This window comes from Apium graveolens, chromosome 4 (assembly GCF_009905375.1).
Source record: "Apium graveolens cultivar Ventura chromosome 4, ASM990537v1, whole genome shotgun sequence".
Classification (NCBI taxonomy): Eukaryota; Viridiplantae; Streptophyta; class Magnoliopsida; order Apiales; family Apiaceae; genus Apium; species Apium graveolens.
The window spans coordinates 310,642,277-310,664,069 of record NC_133650.1 but is presented as its reverse complement, the minus strand read 5'-3'; the positions used below and the strand labels follow the sequence as shown (position 1 = coordinate 310,664,069).

Sequence of the window (21,793 nt, the reverse complement as noted above, 5' to 3'; positions counted from 1 at the left end):
TGGCACAAACGATATGGTCACTTTAATTTAAAGTCACTAAAGTTCATGCAAGAAGTTGGTATGGTTGAAGATATGCCTGAAATCACAATTAGTAGTCAAACATGTGAAAGTTGCGAGCTAGGAAACATCATCGACACCACTTTCCTACAAATTTGGCCAGGAGAGCTACTCAAAGCTGGAATTAATCCACTCGGACATTTTGTGGACCAATGAGCACGTCCTCACTAAATGGTAGCTTGTATTTTGTACTATGTATTGACGATTTAAGCAGAATGACATGGGTTTTATTTTCTAAAATCCAGTCTGAAGTTTTCTCTGTGTTCAAAAGCTTCAAAAAACTGGTTGAAACTCAAAGTGGGGAACGATTAAGATTGCTCAGAACTGATAACGGCGGTGAATATACCTCAAAAGATTTCAAAGCTTTCTGCAAAGAATTTGGAATCGTACATTAGCTTACGGTGCCATACTCACCGCAACAGAACGGTGTCTCCGAAAGGAGAACAGAACAGTAATGGAAATGGCAAGGTGCATGCTATTTGAGAAGAAGTTGCCAAAGGTTTTGTGGGCCGAAGCAGTCAACACCTCTGTATATTTGTTGAACAGATTACCAACTAAATCAGTTGAAGGAAAAACACCAATAGAGGCATGGTCCAAAGAAAAACCATCTGCTAAGGGTCTTAAGATATTTGGGTCTATGTGCTACTTCATGTGCCATCTGTCAAGAGAGGCAAGTTAGATGAAAAAGCTGAAAAAGGCATTTTTATTGGAATATGCAGCAGAAGCAAAAGGCTACAGAATATATAGTTTAAGCAGAATGAAAATTGAGATAAGTAGAGATGTGCACTTCGATGAGAATTCATACTGGAATTGGGACTTGAAAGAAGTTCAAAGTTGTGATCAGACCACTTTATCAATCCCTTTACCAGATAAAGGAAGCTACATATGATGAAAATCAAGGTGATGTTTCAAAAACTTCAGATACACCGGTGTTAAAGGAGAGATCATTAGGCTGACGTATATGAGAGATGTAATCTCGTACATGCTGAACCTACAAATTACAATGAAGCTACAGAGAAATCAGAATGGGTAGAAGCAATGAAAGCTGAAATTGATGCTATCGAGAGGAATAAAACTTGGGAATTGGTAGATTTACCTAAGAGTAAGCAAGGCAATTGGCGTGAAGTGGGTTTTTCAGAACTAAATTTAATCCAGATGGCTCAATCTTTAAGCACAAGGCCAGATTAGTTGTGAAAGGTTTTTCTCAAGTTGCTGGAGTGGACTATGGGGACACATTTGCACCCGTAGCCAGGCATGATACAATCTGGTTGCTACTTGCACTTGCTGGTCAAAAAGGATGGGAAGTGTACCATTTAGATATTAAATCAGCTTTCTTGAATGGTATACTTGTTGAGGAAATTTATGTTAAACAACCGGAAGGTTTTTGAAGTTGTTGGACAAGAGCAATAAAGTATACAAGCTATATAAAGCTTTATATGGCTTGAAGCAAGCAACGAAGGCCTGGTAACAACAGAATTGACTCCCATCTGATCACAACTTGGATTTAGGAGGAGCGGAGAACGAACTGTTACTTCGGTATACAAATAAGATGAAGATGGTTTGCAACTGGTAGTGTCCACTTTATGTTGATGACATGCTCGTGACTGGAATAGTAACACAAAAAATGATAAATACTTTCAAAATGGAGATGCAGGATGTCTTTGAATGTCTGATCTTGGCACCATGAATTACTTTCTTGGAATGGAAATAAAGCAAGCAGCCTTCAGGTATCTTCATTTCTCAAAAAAATTATGCTATTGATATTCTTAAAAGGTTTAAGTTAGATTCTTGCAAAGAAGTAGCAACTCCATTGGTACAAAATGAGAAGATTTTCAAAAGATGATGGTGAGAAGCTTGAGGATTCCTCTGCATTAGAAGCTTGGTTGGCAGCCTATTGTATTGACAGCACAACTAGACCTGATTGATGGTTTCAGCTAATTTGCTTTCAAGGTTATGAGTTCACCTAGCAATGTTCACATGGGGATTGCACAAGAGCGTGCTAAGGACATACGAGGAACGAGTAATCTTGGCATATGGTATTTTAAACAAAGGAGGAGTTAAGCTAGATGGTTATCATGTTGACATTAAGGAGTTAAGCTAGAGGGTTTATGCTGACAGCGATGGGCTGGAAGTGTTGATGACACCATGAAGGAGCAACTTCAGGTTATGTATTTACAATTGGTTCAGGTGTGATTTGTTGGAATGCGAGAAAGCAAGAAGTAGTGGCACAATCAACCGCCGAAGACCGAGTATATCTCTCTAGCAGCTGCTGCAAATCAAGCCATATGGTTAAAGAAATTGCTTACTGATTTATGCCAAGAACAAAGCTCACCCAACTGACTTATTTTGTGACAACAAGTCAGCTATTGCAATTGCCAGAGAATCCCGTGCAACATGGCAGAACCAAGCACATAAATGTGAAATATCACTCCATTAGAGAAGCCGAAAAGAATTGTCTTACCAAGGTACATTACTGCTCAACTGATGTACAACTTGCTGACATATGACAAAGGCACTTCCCAGGTCAAGGTTTGAGTATCTTAGGAGGAAGCTTGGAATGAATAAGGCAAATCTCAAGGAGGAGTGTTAGATATTGTGAGAGTTTGCCCTGGAGTTTGAATCAGTCATAGTTAAGTTTAGTATATAAGATTAGTTTCCTTGTTTTTAGTTGATAGAAATGTTCAAATCAGATTATCTAGTAGTTCCTTTTTTGTAGGAAAATTTGTTTTATGTAAGCCTATACAATAGGCAGTCTCAGATGAAATAATGTATGTAGTTTTCTCTTATTCAACATCAAATAAACAATTTTATTTCTTAACAGATTCTTCCTAAATCCTAATTTTGATTCTTTCACCACAATTTGTAATCAAAATTTCTGTTAACCTCCTACTTTCCTAAAATTAAGTATCAGTTTTTGTTAGTAAATACAAACATATTATGCTGGTGTTCATTTTTGCATAAATTAAAATATTTTACCTGTATTTTATGTTTTAGATCAATAAATTATGCATTTGATTAAATTTGCTTATAGTTTGTGGTTTTTTAACAAGATTGAATATCTATAACATGAAATCTAGAGAAAATCTATATTTCTATATGTAGTGCCCCCCGCACCCGAATTCCCATATTATTATATTTATTTATTAGATTTTTATCCACGCACCCAGCACTTCTGCACCCGTATCCTTGCTTGTCAGTTGCCGAAGAAATCTTTCATTGAACTAATGAGAAGATGTGCGGAGATCTCAATATTTTGGAAATTTGAAATTTTGAAACCCAAAAATCTGGAAATAGGCATTGTAAGGAAGTTCTGCAACTTTATGTCACACGTCTTAGAGAAGGTCCTACCCTTAAGATCAAGTTGCATCACATCTCAATCAGAACTTGATACAATTTATGAAATCCGCACATGATGGTCATTGGAATCATTTAAATGATTTACTACTTTGTTTGACAAGCTCAGCCTTGTGGTTTGTATTGGCTATTCTATCTATTCAAATGAGAATGTTGTGTTTACAGTTGGTGATTAATGGAATTATCTTCTTTATTGCAGGAAGTATTATTTATATACAAGTCGTTAACACCTGAGAAACTTACTATGAAAGATTCAAGTAAAGTTTGTGATGTACTTGTTTTGTTTGAGGTCATTTCCGCTCCTTTAATTTCCTTTTCTAGTGGTATTAACTTTGTAATGTATTTGCTTTATATGTTCGATTCCTAATTTTCAAACTTTTTTCTTATCAAATTTATTTTTACTTATCAAATTTATTATCTATATACATCAAATTTATTTTTACTTATTGAGGAGCCATAGCTGGTACTCTATGAACTTAAAATTATATATGCAACTCTAATATCAAAGTGTATTTTCTATTGAATACAGTGTTTGGCCACTCACCCTCAAACGAAGATGCAGTTCCTTAATGGTATTTTTCTAAACTTTCTGAAAGCTATGTGACTGGTTTCTGTTAATGTATTCAGTATTTACATTAGTCTTCTTCAACATAGTTGGATGTATCCATAGTTATAGCTTCTTCTCACCAAATGATATAAGCTAATTTCATTCTATAACTTTTGTTGATTTCTTGCTGTCTGATATTGCTACTTAAAGACTACACATGATATTGTCGAACTTGACGTGTTTTGATATATAAATGAATTCACTTTATATTTCAAGCTGGTATGATTTGTTTATGTGAACACCAAAGAAACAGGACACTGAGGTAAAATCAGGGATTCAGTTGAAGTTACAAGTTTGTTACATATATTCTGGGATGAGGATTTGCAAACTTATTCAAATATTGTTATTAACTGATTTGAATAGGATAATTAAGGAGCTAGATAAGGTTAATCATAGGCAGACTTGTATTAACTTACTTTTTCCTTGCAGTTCAGATACATTGTTACCTGTACCCTTTCTTGGAGACTGAAGAAATGAGCAAGCCATTCCAGTACCTAAGGCTAATGAGCTTGGGGGTCATTGGTGGTCTTCTGAAGGAGGTACAATTCCACTCTAAATCAATACATGATACCTTCAATTTTTTATACTTTAAGCCATTTGAATTATTAAAACAGCTAAGCACCAGTAACCTTGCATGGAAGTATTTTCTCATTGCTAGTTGCTACCTGCCCTTTCAAGTTTCAGCTCTGAATTGAATGCAATGTTGAGATGAATTAGCTTAATCAGAACCATAGTTCAAGAAAATGTCCATTATTTCTTACCAGATTGCATATCAATTTGCTTTAATATGATCTGATATGCCTATAAGGTTCTACTCCAAATATCATCTGAATCTTCTCTACTATGCAGGTTGGCGACCCTTCGACAAAGGTTGCTGTTCACTGTTTGCTTGAATCAGGACTCTTCCCTTTGTGTCTAAAATCCATAGAATATGGAAATGAACTTTCACAATCATTAAGTGTCCATTAAAATTTGAACTCAACATTCTTTTGCTTCTAAGCATTTTTTACTGCAATATATCACCTTACATGTAAGACAGTACAGAGTATGTAATCTGGTTACTAAAATTTCAAATTAATCTCCCTTTCTAGTGTTTCTGCTAGATGTTTATTGAAAAAGGGATTTTTAGTTAATACTCCATGTTTCGTATTAATACATATCAAGTCGACTTGATGAACATCTAATATTTTGGTGTTGATGAACATTGTAGAGATTTAATCAACACACACCTTTGAACACACACACACACCCTTTGAACACAATACACACGCACACTCTAGTGTATATTTAAACTGGGAATAAAACAAGCTATATTATTCATTCTTTAGAGAACATAGTACAGGGATATATATATAGAACGACACAACTGTGAAAGCTAGCAATCAAGAGCTAAAAAATCGGGAAGTACCAAACAGACTCAATCAATCTCTTATCAAGTCTGTACTCCCTTTATTCATTCCTATAACTACGTTGCCCATAGAACCAAATCCATTTTCCCCCTTGACACACGCTATTAATAATACTATCTAAAAATAAACATGTTTGGATTAAAGGAAAGTCCAACATATTCCCCCCTAATCTCAACATGTTTTTTTTTTATTCAGACCACAAATTCAGTTTGCTGCAGCAAGATCTTCAACACCTATCATCTTTCTCATTTCTTCAAACTTAACCCTTCCTAATGCCTTGGTTAAGATATCCGCCCTCTGTTCTTGAGTAACCACATGCTTAACTATTAGTTCACCTCGTTCAATGCATTCGCGAATGAAATGAAACCGGACATCTATATGCTTGCTCCTACCATGTAGTACTGGATTCTTCATTAACTCTATAGCAGACCTATTATCTATGTGGAGCACAACTGGACCAACTGGTTGTCTTGAGATTTCACTCAGCAAACCACGAAGCCATATGCTCTGTGTGGCTGCTACCGTGGCTGCCATATATTCTGCCTCGCACGAAGATAAAGCAACTACCCTTTGTTTCTGTGAAGACCTAGATATTAAACTCCTGTTGAGATAGAAGCACATCCCTCCAGTACTTCTTCTATCGATGACATCCCCAGCCAAGTCACTGTCAGAAAACCCGTACAGGATCCTGCTATTCATTTCATTTGCATATACTAAACCATAATCAATCGTTCCTCTTATGTACCTTAAGATGTGCTGCACAGCTTGTTGGTGTTTAACCGTGGGATTCTCCATAAACCTGCTTACCACACCCACAGCATACGCAATGTCTGGTCGAGTATGCGTTAAGTAACGCAAGCTCCCAACAATGCGTCTATACTCAGTAGCATCCACCAAAGTGCCATCTTCATCTTTGTCCAGTTGCAGTTTATGTTCCATAGGAAACCTTGACGAGTTGCAGTCCATCATCCCGGATTTATCCAACAGTTTCTTAGCATATGCCGACTGTTTCAACGTCGTACATTTTTCTCCTTGATTTACTTCTATACCTAAATAGAATGACAACAAACCCAGGTCACTCATTTCGAACTGCCTATTCATCTGCTCTTTGAATTCCTCAATTTCCCGTTTATCTGACCCAGCTACCAGTAAATCATCAACATATACTCCTATTATGAGTACACTCCCATTTTTGCACTTTGTATATACAACTTGTTCGTGTAAGCATCTGTTAAATCCCAATTTTTTTAAACATTTATCCAGCTTTGCATTCTAGGCCCTAGGAGCTTGACGCAGTCCATACAGAGCCTTTGTCAGTCTATACACCATCTATTCCTGACCTTTCTTCACGAACCCTTCGGGTTGAGTAACATACACTTCTTCAAGGAGTTCCCCATTTAGAAATGCTGCTTTAACGTCAAGATGATGAACTCCCCATCCTTCTTTTGCTGCGAGTGCTATCAATAGTCGAACTGAATCAAGACGGGCCACTGGTGCGAAAGCTTCATCATAATCTATCCCTTTTCTCTGGACGTAACCCTTCGCAACAAGGCGTGCCTTATGCTTTACCACATTCCCTTCCGGATCCTTCTTCTGTTTATACACCCATTTCAAGCCTATTGGTTTATGTCCAGGTGGCAAATTTGTTAAGGTCCAGGTCTCGTTCTTCTCTATTGTTTTAAACTCTAACTCCATTGCTTCCTGCCACTCTTTTTCTTCCTTTGCTTCGTGATATGATATTGGTCCTTCTATTTTTACCAACATCAGTTCATCAATCACGTCGATAATCTCAGTATGATTATAAATATCCGTTAATAGCTTGAATCTCCTGGGCTCAGTGCTAGTTGCAGATGATGCGTTAGTAGTTCCAGCAGATGACATACCAGAGGTTGCAGTATTACTTGGAGTCTGCAGAGAAGATGGCTGCGATGGCGACTGTTGAACCGGAGATTGCAGGGGTGTTGCAACCTCTTGTTCTGTATCTATAGATTCTCTTATCTCAATATAATTCCCAGGAAATGCAACTCCGCTATCCTCTCCCTGTTCCCATGGCCAGAAAACTTTCTCCTGCATTACAACATCTCGACTACATGCACAGCCCCTGTTCTTGGATCATATAAGCGATTCCCTTTTGTTCCTGGTTCCTTACCGAGGTATACAACCAATTTACTTCGATCATCCAGCTTCCTTACATGTACTGATGGAATTTTCATGAATGCAGTGCATCCAAATACCCTCAGATGTGTCAAATCCGGTTTATCTCCACTCCATGCCTCATATGGAGTTCTGCCCTTCAAACACCGAGTAGGTAATCTATTCAAAACATAAATCGAGTGGCGCACCGCTTCGCCCCATAGATATGCTGGTAGTTTTGAGCCCTTCAAGAAGCTTCTCGTCATGGCAGCAACGGTCCTATTTCTTCGTTCAACCACCTCATTTTGTTGTGGGGTGTAGGGTGTTGTGTAGTGCCTTAAAATCCCAGCCCTCTCACAATACAGTGTAAACTCTTTGGAACAGAATTCACCACCCCTATCTGTTCTTAAAATTTTTATGTTTCTCTCCTTTCCATTCTCAACCAATGCTTTAAATTTTTTAAACATCTCAAAGGCATCTCCTTTTCTTTTAACAGATAAACCCACATTTTTCTACTAAAATCATCAACAAATAACAAGAAGTACCGATTACCTCCAGGTGTCATTGGTGTGATTGGTCCACAAATATCGGCGTGTACTATTTCCAGTACTTTCTTTGCAAGAAAGCTAGCATATTGCGGGAAAGGCTTTCTGGATTGTTTTGTCATCAAGCATCCTTCGCACTTCTTCACAGGTTGAACCATGGTTGGGATTCCGTATGCCATTTTCTCTCTCGACATTAGTTCCAATGCTTGAAAATTTACATGGCCAAGTCGGGCGTGCCATAGCCAAGTATCCTCCTCCAGCTTTGTAAGTAAACATGATGCTTTACTTTCCTCGAGACTGATTTTATATAAGCGATTTTTCAGTTTTTTCACCTTCATTAATAGCTTGCCACTGGCCTCATGAACCCACAAATAATCTCCGTCAAGAATAACTTTATTCCCTGCTTCAGACAATTGACCTAGGCTTATGATATTATTACACAAGTCTGGAATGTAGTACACCTCCTTGAGAGTCCTTTCTTCACCATTTTTGCACTGAAATGCAATCGTCCCCTTTCCTTTGATAGTTACTGTTGACCCATCTCCGAATTTAACCTTCCCTGTCACACGTTCATCCAACTCCCTAAATTTCCCACGTTGCCCGGTCATGTGGTTGCTTGCACCATTATCCAAGTACCATACTTGTGATTCCCTTCGTTCTTCAGTGTTTGTCCGTAATTTTGGAACCACTGCATCCTCCCTCAAAATCATTGACTGAATTTCTATTTTCCCCGCCTCAACCATCAGTAAGGCTGGTTCATCTTCTTGAACCTGTGAAAGATTCGCTTCCCTTGATGTGTCTCTCTCCTTTCGTGGTCTGCGACATTCTGCAGCGAAATGTCCATGTCCCTGACAATTATAACACCTTACTCTGCTCTTGTCCCGAATGCCGCGGTCACCACCTCGTGTCCCTTCTCTGCTGGTCTTCTTCAACCATTCCTCTCGAGTTAATAACAACTGCCCCTCGCTATTCTCTTTCTTTCTCCACTCTTCCTCTGTCAGTAGCAACTGTTCTTGATTTATCTCTGTTGTGCCTCGCAGCCTCTCCTCGTGGGCTTTCAACGAACCAACAACCTCTTCCACCGACAATGATTCCAAATTTCCAAATTGTTCTATAGCCGATGCAATTTGTAGAAACTTGGAAGGGACAGCTCTGAGAAGTTTCTTTACTACGTACGCTTCCTCAATTTTCTCTCCAAGGGCTCGAATGTTGGTGACCAGGCTATTCAATTTCAGATAAAACTCATCCAACTGCTCGTTTTCTTTCATACGCAATACTTCGAATTCGCTCTTGAGTGTCTGTGCTCTAGCCGCTTTCACCTTATCCGCTCCCTGGAACATGATTTTGACAGCCTTCCAAGCATCTTTAGACGTCTGTTTTTCTGCAAGTGACAACAATACATCGTCTGGAACTCCTTGATAAATAATGGCCAAAGCCCGCTTGTCAATCTTATCATCCACAGCGGCGGTCGTCTGAGAATCCTTGGGCTCAATTGCTTCCCACACGCCATGAGCCTGCATAAAGACCTTCATTTTGAGGGCCCATACGGTGTAATTAGTTTTTGTGAGCATCGGGTAACTCAGGCCAAACGAGCTCTCCTTGTTCTTATTGTCGTCATCTGGACCGGGGCCGTGGTTGTCTCTTGTCTCCTGTGCTCTGATACCAAGTGTAGAGATTTAATCAACACACACCTTTGAACACACACACACACCTTTGAACACAATACACACGCACACTCTAGTGTATATTTAAACTGGGAATAAAACAAGCTATATTATTCATTCTTTAGAGAACATAGTACAGGGATATATATATAGAATGACACAACTGTGAAAGCTAGCAATCAAGAGCTAAAAAATCGGGAAGTACCAAACAGACTCAATCAATCTCTTATCAAGTCTGTACTCCCTTTATTCATTCCTATAACTACGTTGCCCATAGAACCAAATCCATTTTCCCCCTTGACACACGCTATTAATAATACTATCTAAAAATAAACATGTTTGGATTAAAGGAAAGTCCAACATTAGTACCCAGCCATATATAAATCATAAGGTTTATATTGCATGGCATAGACTTGATCGTCCTAGTAAGAACCTGAGCAAATAATTCTGAAACAATTCCGGTACACCATCAAAATATAAATAGATCGACACCCATAGTTAATTGGCTCTTTAAACTCACTCTGAACACTTGTATATGGCTATACAGACTGTATCTTGGATAATGTCAAGAATAATGATGCAAGAGCAGGGACTACAGTATTGCTGTGAGCCTGCAAACCGGTTGTGTGCAATCATGAAGGTTTTTAATGACGTAATTGAAAAGATGCAGGATGAACCGTTTACTACAGTTTTGAAGAATATTATTCAATGTTATGTCATACTGTCCGATGATCCAAGGTTAGCCAGCAACCTTTGTAAGCATATCTTCCAAGCTGTTGTGTGTTTCTATTTGATAGGGATAAATAAGTCCTGATTTTATAATTAATGGGCTGCTAGGCCCAATAATAAGATGTATGATATTCAGACCAGAAAGGTTAAGCCTGATGGACCAGATCAGGCCTGGTGGAATAAAAAAAAGGGGCCCAAAAGCCCTGATTATTAATTAATTTCGTAATTAATTAATAAGGGAAAAATCAGCTATTGAGAAGAGTCCTGATAAGGATATAAATCCTTATAGATTAGCCTCAAGGGGACCTAAAAGGATAAGGAGTTGTCTCTGATGGTGTTCCTTCCTTATAGCTCCAATTGTTCTCCGTGTTCTCGCCATGGTTGTTGTTGTTCCTTCCCACAGACGGCGCCAAATGTTATGGATAAAAAACTAATATATATATATATAATTGCTGTATTTAGTACTAAGGAACATGAGCTTCAAGGCTCGATTTGACTGCTCTTGTGTTTCGTGACTCAATCTGCCTTAACAAGATGCCTACGTACCTTGCTGATTGCCAAGGATCAAGTCAAAAAATGTAGTTCTGATTTGTGGGGTGAGGCCCCTTATATAGATGTGGGAGTCCTTGAATTGGACTTGGTATAGGAGACTTGGTGGACAAGCCTCTGAATTAGGATAGACTTAGGAGTCCTATCAACCGTGGAGGTTCCTCCCCATTCAACTTATGCATTTACTCAGGAGGAAGCCCAGACAGGGGCAACTCAACCCCAGCTACAAGGGACAACTACCCTGATTCAAGGTATGAATCCTCAAGTTCAACAAATACATATACCTGAGAATTCTCGACCCGTCGGGTATGAATATTCAACTATTGTTACTACTAACCCCCTTATGGGATGCCCCTTCACCCTGAGGTTGGAGGAAGCGGATATGCTAGGCGAAGCGAAGCACGAGGGCGGTCGCCCCCCTATATACGAGGTTTGGGTCCTATCCCTGAGGATCGGGAATTTTCTGGTCCATACACTGAGAGAGACTCCGAATCTTCGGATGATGAAGTGGCCCCGAGAAGGAAGCGTCCTGGAAAAGAGCCAATGGCCGATGGAAGGCAACGCCCCCAAAGCACCCCAGGGGCGAATCCCCAAGTAGTGCAGGAAAGGATCAGGGCTCATGAGGCTGAAATCCAAAGGCTGAGGCGTGATTTGGAGGCTCACCAGGCCACCAGACCCCACATACCTCCTAGGGGGAGAAATCCTCCTCCTATCATAGACCTGGATGGTCCGGTAAGAAGAAGGGCTGATGTCCCAAGAACTGATCCAAGCAATCTCCTTCCCCTTGGAGATCCTGACGATCCAACTCCACCCTTCACAGAAGAGATAATGAATTTAAACGACAATAGCAGAAGGTAATAGCAGTACTAAATTTAAACGAAATGTTTTTAAATTAATAGCCACCAAAAATTTATGGAATCCTAATCTATCAGAAGGTAATATGTTGTCAGCGATCAGAAACAACAATATATCTAGAATTGAACAAAATGAAAGAAGCTTAGTCCTAGAGATATACCTAAGAGAGTGGTCATGTCGTTAGAGCTGCTCTGAAACACGGGCAGGCCCATAAACTGGAAACCATATCCAAATTTGACATTGATTGCAAATACAAATGAGCAGAGATGTACATGTAGGGATGCGTCCGGCACTTGGGGTGAACCGTGGCTATACCTGCGTCTGTAAATCAAGGGAAATAGTTGTAGCGGAGTGTTATCCTTGCGCAGGGATATGCACTATAAGTGAAGTCCTACTATTATGGACGAGCCTTGGGCCTTCGCGGTTGGGCCTCATAGTTGGACATTCCTAAAGCTAGCGGAAGACGGAATTTGGATGGGCTTCTACCGGGCCTAGGAATAAGAAGTCTAAGCCCATTAGATTTCTTGTTCCACAAGAACTACGTCAGGCTTGATCCCTATATAAAGGGTACGTAGGCATATTGAGAGGGTAAGAAGTTGAGAGCTGATAAGAGAGCCACCACTTACTCTGATCAATCTCAGCCTAAAACAACCACAAACCACCACACACCGCTTGATGTTCCGGGGAAGAACCACCGTCATAGATCTTAATTCCGGCGAGAAACCTCAATCTTTGTTGTTACCAGATTCCTCCGTCAACAGTTTCCACCAGCTATTGATGAAGTGTGTGTCCCATGTCCTTCAGTGTCTCTAGAAGAGTTCATACTAATGGTTGTCTCAGGATATGAAGCGCTAAAGCCCTTGGTAAGGTATCGAGCTCCAATCAGTTTCAAGTTACAATTTGAAGCGTTGAACTCTTGTCCCACTTCACAAGTCCCCTTCCATCTCGAGGGAATCTCAGACATACCATCATACTTGAAGCTTGCACTCTCGGGCCAAATACCAGTGCCAATAACACCAATAATGACATCCTTCCCATAATCAGAGGCCGGCCATAAGCCTGTTGTAGGATTAAGAGAAAGAAACTCATACGTATGGGGGGTGGTATAAACCGTGGCCTTTTTTTCACCGTAAGCTGAGACAAATCCTGGAGACTTCTTTAGCGATTCCAATTCATCTATACTTAGCAACGCAGAAAAACCATGAACTGCATGATCATAGGTGTAGAGAAGAGATGGAGAGGATTGATGATTTCTCGACTTGACAGAGTTGATGGTGGTGGAGTACCAAATGTGGTGGCTAGCAAATGCCTTTGGCATTAACGCTTTGTCCATGTAAACAATGTAAGTATACCTATCATTTCCTGAAACTAAGATAGCTTGGAAAGCCAATTATGCAAATAGGAACCAAAAGTTAACTCCACATTCAAGCCCCATTTTTGCAGAGTTTTGGTAAGTGAAACTGATCTGTTCTAAACAAGTAAATGTTCATTATAAGCTGATGTGGTGGCAAGAATCAGTCTAAAAATAAACATCTACAACTGATTGTATGCTCGTTATGTGTGATAAATTATCTCTTCAATTACTTTAAGATTTCAGTTTTTATTCTGCAATTACATATAAAAGACCTTTACAACTATAGAAACACACAAAAATCTTTGTTGGTGTTCATGTCTTAACTTCAAATCATATTTATTCTAAGGTAGTGCAATCTCTGTTTTCCATGTATGATGAAAATATGTATGATGAAAATAGTCATTTCAATATTTTGCGTAAAATCACAGTTTTCGGGGTTCAGATCAAATAAGACACGAATCAAAATGAGTACTCAATCACAGCTATGACACCAGTAGTCAAAATCATGTCCTCAACTGGGTACGTTTATGAGAAGAATAACTTTGTGGCTCTGGTAAATAAGCAAATTCCGGCATCTGAAGACTATCACAAAATGATGGACTTCACCCTAAACTGCAAACTAAGTTATGCCATACTTGAGTCTCCAACCATTTACTGTGAAGTTATCGAGGAAATATGGACTACAGCCGTGTTCAATTCAAAGGACAAAACCATTACCTTCAGTCTCAAAGGTAATGAACGTTGTTTTAACTGTGATATAATTGAAAAATGCTTTAAATTGCCTGAAATAACACACTTGATCCACACATAGACACTGATGTGAGTAACATGCTAGTTTCTATTGGCTATGCTCTTATTGCCACTAAGTTAGGTGATATTAGGAGAATGGGTCTTAGGAAAGAATAGAGTTTTTATGTGATTCCTTTATTAAGATGTTTTCTGGTAAAGTTAGCAACTTTGATGTTGTAACTTATTCACTTGTTAACATGCTCTATATGCTTTTAAGTGATAAGTACTTTAATTTCAGTATTTCAGTCATGTATGAATTAGGGAGTAAGTTAGGAGATATAAAGAAGAGGTCTAAGAACATATATTATGCTAGATTCTTTATGTTAATAGCTAATTTTGTGTCTGAGAATCTCTCGATCTTGAACCCAACAAACAAGTTAGATTTTTGGGTCCAAGAGAGAAGAGTTATTGCTGACCTGAACAGGGCAAATCACCACAAGAATGTTCCCCTTGTTTACATGTCAATCATGGAACAGCCTCAGGTAAAGGAGGTAAATTATTTTGTCCCTATTACTTCTCAACCACCTATTTCTTTACAATCAACTGTGGTCATGGCACCTGTGACAGTGACCAAACAGGTGTTTACCCAAGCCACAAAACCAAAAATCTTAAAATCAAACTCAAAGAAAGCCCCCTCTATTTTCTCTCAAAAGCAGCTAGTTGTAAAATCTACTAAAAACCAAGAGGGGAGTGTGAAGGGAAGTTAGTCTTGTGAGGGACAGGGTGAACATAAAAGAATCCCTAAGAATTAGGATGGGGAAGTGAGTGTAACCAAACCTAGACACACTACAGTTTCCCAACAAACTGTAGTGATTAATAAGGATATAAGCTCATTACTAGTTTCATCCTCCCAAAAGGATGTTACTATTGAAACAAGCTCTCAACCAAGAGCACAGGCCAAGAGGGTTAGGGACACAAGCTCACCCCAAACTTATGATAGAAATAAGAAATCCAAAATACTTGGGGATACACATGGTGCACACACTGTGCAAATTGCAGTCAAAGACTCGCTTACAGCACCTTCTCAAATTCAGATTGATGTGGCTCCAGTAAATGTGGAGTCACAGCCAAAATCTTTAGTGATAGAAGCACCTCACACACAAAATTCACCCATAAATTCTCTGGATGTGGACATGATTCACACATCAATTCCTGACTTTCCATCTTTAACTCTCATGGAGAAGCCAAAATCTACAGCAAGTGAGCATCATTTTTAGATGATTTGTTGGCTCACTTTCCATTTCTTTCTGATTCTACCGAGAATAATGTGCAGAATCTCAAATCAATAACCACAGATTCTACAGTAGTTTCTAATCCAAACTCTGTCATTTCTACTACCTCGACGGATATTGTTCATCCGTTGACCAATGATTTTATCTCGACAGATGTGCTTAACAGAAATTATCCGTTGACACTTTCAACTACTGCTTCGAAGGATGTTTCTCATCTGTTGACAATCACTGCACAACTTGAAATCTCAACTGTTGTCACAAGTATAGATGATTTAGTAGTTGTACAATCACTCTAAGGATTAAAGGAAGGGAGTGAACAGAGTGAGAGGCTGAGTTGCTCCCAGGCAAAAGGAGAGGAAAAGAGTGAAAATATGCAAGGTATTTCTTCCAGCTTGACAAAAGTGAGTAAGTGGAGTCCCACCTTAGTAGGTGAAGGTGAGAGTGTAAGGGTGGGAAGCCAAGGGGAGCCCTTGATGTAAGAAAATAGAGATTATGAAAGAAAAAGCAGGTACATAAGAATGGAAAGAGCCCATTGCTAGTGAGTTAAGGGATGTCAATGAGGATGAAAAGAAATGGTTATTTCAGCAAGATTATCAAGCTGTCTTAGAATCTGTTTCTTATGAAGCTGAGGCATTTACTCACCCTGTTTCATCTTATCAAGTTCTATCTGAACAGGACAATGTGGTTGCTGAGAGAATTCTCAACTTGGTGCACATACCTACTTCTATGCAAAGGGCCAAGGATATAATCACTGCCATGCCCTTCACAACTGGTGATGAATTTGACTAGAGTCTCTTCAGCTGCACCAACTTCAATCTTTAAAGCAAAATCAAGATGTAACGAGCTCAAGCCAGAAATTGGTCAAGTCAAAAGGGAAATTACTGCAAGATTGGAGGCTACCTTTCCTAACACAACAATGCTAAGCTTAGGAAAAACTATGATCTAGTCAACAAAGTGGACTCTTTGTACGCCAGGCTCAAGACCCTGGAAACATCTATTACTCAAATCCACCACCATCAAACTCAACAAACTCTGCTACTTCAGAAACTGGTGGCTGCACAAATGTCAACCTCCACTCAACTTGATGCTAACAAAAAGGGGGAGAAAAACTCTATTATTCCATTTAGACAGGGGGAGTCAACAAGTGAGGGGGAGAAAGTGCTCAACATACAAGTTAGAAGTTTGCTTGTTAGAAGTTTAAAGTGCAAACTGGACTGCAGAGCCAAATTATTTACACTCTATGTTCTAATGTCTATGGCTGATATAGTATATTTCATTTCTAACATGTGATTTATCAATACAGAAACAAGGAAGAAATCAAGATTTGGCCCTCCACATTTGGCAGTCAATCAGTACAGTTTTCTTACTCCTATCGGTATGCACAATGACTTGGGTCTACCAAATGCTTTGCATTGATTTAAACTAAATGTATTTGTTTTAATAGCTTGCTTAAGTTTATATCATTTTGTGAATTCTTTTTATTAACTTCTAATTTTGGTTAACATTAACAATAAAAGTTCCCTGTTTTGATTTGAATTTCTTCCTCAGATCTTAATACTGAAGTGGACTACTAAACCAAAATGGCATTATCTAGGTTACATTGTTATATTCGATCTTCTCAAGTTCGGAGTCCCCCAGTTATATAGTATCTAATCAATATTTCGTGATTAATGATCCTTATTCTTTCTTGTCTTTTGAAATGATTATACTTGTTTGTGAATCCCCTGATCCTTGTGTCGGATACTCTGACATGCACATCCCCTCAACGGATAGGGGATTCTGGATAGGGGATTCTTCCTGAATCCTAATTTTGATTCTTTCCCCACAATTTGTAGTCAAAATTTCTGTTAACTGCCTACTTTCCTAAAATTAAGTATCAGTTTTTGTTAGTAAATACAAACGTATTATGCTAGTGTTCATTTTTGCATAAATTAAAAGATTTTACCTGTATTTTATGATTTAGATCAATAAATTATGCATTTGATTAAATTTGCTTATAGTTTGTGGTTTTTTTAACAAGATTGAATATCTGTAACATGAAATCTAGAGAAAATCTATATTTCTATATGCCGTGTCCCCCCACCCGAATTCCAATATTATTATATTTATTTATTGTATTTTTGTGTCCACGCACCCCAGCACTTCTGCACCTGTATCCTTGCTTGTCAGTTGCCGAAGAAATATTTCATTGAACTAATGAGAAGATTTCGGAGATCTCAAATATTTTGGAAAATTGAAATATTGAAACCCAAGAATCTGGAAAATAGGCATTGTAAGGAAGTTCTGCAACTTTTATGACACACGTCTTAAAGAAGTCCTACCCTTAAGATCAAGTTGCATCACATCTCAATCAGAACTTGATACAATTTATGAAATCCGCACATGATGGTCATGGGAATCATTTAAATGATTTACTACTTTGTTTGACAAGCTCAGCCTTGTGGTTTGAATTGGCTATTCTATCTATTCACAATGAGAATATTGTGTTTTACAGTTGGTGACTAATATTACTTCCCAATTTTTTTTGAGCATAAAACAATTAATTTGAAAATTAGCCAGCCATCCATGTAATTCAATTATCTAGAATATATTGGAACAACCATGTACGTATGTAATTCAATTATCTAGAATATATTGGAACAACCACGTACGTCAATAACTTGTGAAATTAAAATGTAGTTATAGATAGGGACTTACATCTCCTCTTTAATGCCCAGGCTACAATTTTATATATACTTTCACATTAAATCTTGAAAGAAACTAAGAAACATCATAAAAATATACACTGCATTTCTTTGTCAAAATTACCATCGTTAATATACACAACCATATCAATAAGCAACTCCAAAACCAATGCACTTAAGGGCTAGATGGATTATTATGAGTACCTACCTGAAAGCTGCATTTCAGACCTAAAAACTCATACTTTCTGACTTCATAATTTTTTTGAGAAAAGAACTCTACCAACCGGCGATCTCATTTTTTTCTAAAATTCTGGTGTCTCATTATCGTTGAGATGCTCGATGGATAACAGACCTGTTTAAATTTCTCGAGCGCAAAACGGAAGTCCAGCAATAAACCAGAAATAATTAGAATATAGGCGTATTTGTAAGGGGTTAGGGAACATAAGAAATTGCCTTCTTCGTTGCAACATGTACATAATTCGGATGTTATGCAGATCCGCTAGAAGAGAAGTGAGTAACACAACTCATTTGTTCTCACTGTTATCCGAATTGAAAATCTAACCTTGTTCCATACTAGGAGCTTCTGCAAAGCAACAAATTCATGTAAAGGAAAAGATAATTAATTATGTAAATTCTTGATTTTTCAAAGATTTGGTCATAGGGAAATGGTTGCTAACTTATAAACACCTATGATTAGAGTGTGAATTTAACCCTACACTTTTGTTGTAATTTAATCTCATAAAGTAAATCGAATTAGCAAAAAAGGCTTTGTAATTAAGAGAAAGTCACATTCAATGTACACAAGTTCAAGCTCTCCATTAGCAGGAAGTAAAACAAATTCATTAGCATTTTATATCATTCAAGAATGAAAGTATTCGCCAATTCAAGTACATTTAAACAAAAGTTATACTCATTATGTTAAAAGGTTATTACTCGTATTTCCACCGTACATAAAAGATTTTCTCATTATTCTATAACCTATATGTATGTACCTAAATTTTAGTCATTAGAGTAATGTTCATGACCGATAAGATGATTATGCCTAAAACTTTCTTACCAATGGGAGGATTAGCTAAGAATGCGATCGATATCCAACCTGAAGCTTGATAGATAGACCCTACTTTAATAACCACTTTGTACTTTACATATTTTGTAACTCTGATCCAAGATATAAACCAATCACCTGGTTCCTAGCCTGCAAAAGACTCAGAAAAGCTCATCTTAGTTAAAATTATGTACATGCCTTTAGGAGAACATATTGTAAAGGCTAAAATCTAAATTACATAAAAAGAGAAGATGAAAGGAGAAAAAATACGATAAATATATAGGTAATAGGAAGAAACAAAGGGAGAAAATCATTAATCCTTGATATGGATGGCATGACAGATATGTTCACCTCCACTTGAAACTCAAAAAAGCTCATCGTCCATTAATGTTGTAGATCCATGAGAGCACACCTTATACAAGAGATAACAATCCAAAAAAATTAAAGATTATGATACGATAATTGGTGGAATAATATCAAAAATTGCACATGAATTACAACTTTAAGTCTCTCGTCCATTAATGTTTATAACGGGTTTTCAAAAAGTAAAAAAGGCACCCAAGTGGAATATCGATGACAATGAGAATCCAACCTTGTTTCTTGTTGGGAGCTCCTGCAAAGCTACAAATTTATAATGATTGAAACGTGTACGGAATCTTAATGTATTGAAAAATAAATGTTGGTAGCAAGAATAAATGAATTTAAAGTCATTTTGCAATTATAATTTTTATAAAAATAACATGCAACTCTTCCCAACAAAGAAAAAGTTCATAAACTTTTCCACAGTACATAAAAGTAGCACCAAACTTAAACCAAATGTTGTAAACAAATAGGTAAGAAAGCACTGAGTTTGGATGCTGGATTCTGGAATACACCCTCTGCTGGTGCATCAAGTATCATGTGATGATGTTTAGTATTGAGGAGATACAACTGCTAAAAACCTAGTTAGAAGCTATATATTCAGCTTTATAGAGCTAGGATATGTACCAGCTGTACTTGTTGATACCATTGCACCTAATACTTTTTTAATTAAAAAAAGCTCAACATAAAAATACTGAAGAAGTTCAGGGGATGAGTAGCCTAGCAAACCTAAATTTTGTATCAATCAATCTTATAAACAGATTTTGATTTCAGAGATTCGGATTAAACAACTCTATTTTAAGCTTCAATTTTCTCAACAAATAAAGAGTTAAGTTTTTCCGCAAGCGACAATAGCAGTACTAAATTTAAACGAAATGTTTTTAAATTAATAGCCACCAAAAATTTATGGAATCCTAATCTATCAGAAGGTAATATGTTGTCAGCGATCAGAAAGTAAATAAAATCAAATAGAAGCAGCACAACAATATATCTAGAATTGAACAAAATGAAAGAAGCTTAATCTTAGAGATATACCTAAGAGAGTGGTCATGTCGTTAGAGCGGCTCTGAAACACGGGCAGGCCCATAAACTGGAAACCATATCCAAATTTGACATTGATTGCAAATGCAAATGAGCAGATATGCACATGTAGGGATGCGTCCGGCACTTGGGGTGAACCGTGGCTATACCTGCGTTTGTAAATCAAGGGAAATAGTTGTAGCGGAGTGTTATCCTTGCGCAGGGAGATGCACTATAAGTGAAGTCCTGCTATTATGAACGAGCCTTGGGCCTTCGCGGTTGGGCCTCATAGTTGGACATTCCTAAAGCTAGCGGAAGACGGAATTTGGATGGGCTTCTACCGGGCCTAGGAATAAGAAGTCTAAGCCCATTAGATTTCTTGTTCCACAAGAACTACGTCTGGCTTGATCCCTATATAAAGGGTACGTAGGCATATTGAGAGGGTAAGAAGTTGAGAGCTGATAAGAGAGCCACCACTTACTCTGATCAATCTCAACCTAAAACAACCACAAACCACCACACACCGCTTGATGTTCCGGCGAAGAACTACCGTCATAGATCTTAATTCCGGCGAGAAACCTCAATCTTTGTTGTTACCAGATTCCTCCGTCAACAGTTTCCACCAGCTATTGACGAAGTGTGTGTCCCATGTCCTTCAGTGTCTCTAGCAGAGTTCATACTAATGGTTGTCTCAGGATATGAAGCGCTAAAGCCCTTGGTAAGGTATCGAGCTCCAATCAGTTTCAAGTTACAATTTGAAGCGTTGAACTCTTGTCCCACTTCACAAGTCCCCTTTCATCTCGAGGGAATCTCAGACATACCATCATACTTGAAGCTTACACTCTCGGGCCAAATATCAGTGCCAATAACACCAATAATGACATCCTTCCCATAATCAGAGGTCGGCCATAAGCCTGTTGTAGGATTAAGAGAAAGAAACTCATACGTATGGGTGGTATGAACCGTGGCCTTTTTATCACCGTAAGCTGAGATAAATCCTGGAGACTTCTTTAGCGATTCCAATTCATCTATACTTAGCAACGCAGAAAAACCATGAACTGCATGATCATAGGTGTAGAGAAGAGATGGAGAGGACCGATGATTTCTCGACTTGACAGAGTTGATGGTGGTGGAGTACCAAATGTGGTGGCTAGCAAAAGCCTTTGGCATTAAGGCTTTGTCCGTGTAAACAATGTAAGTATACCTATCATTTCCTGAAACTAAGATAGCTTGTAAAGCGAATTATGCAAATAGGAACCAAAAATTAACTCCACATTCAAGCCCCATTTTTGCAGAGTTTTGGTAAGTGAAATTGATCTGTTCTAAACAAGTAAATGTTCATTATAAGCTGATCTGGTGGCAAGAATCAGTCTAAAAATAAACATCTTCAACTGATTGTATGCTCGT

General features: G+C 38.2%; 1 pseudogene; it reads right to left on the bottom strand.

The window, feature by feature from the left end:
• Positions 1 to 21,556, bottom strand: part of LOC141720134 (subtilisin-like protease SBT3) — a 122,054-nt pseudogene extending 100,498 nt beyond the window's left edge.
• Positions 21,557 to 21,793: the final 237 nt, after the last annotated feature.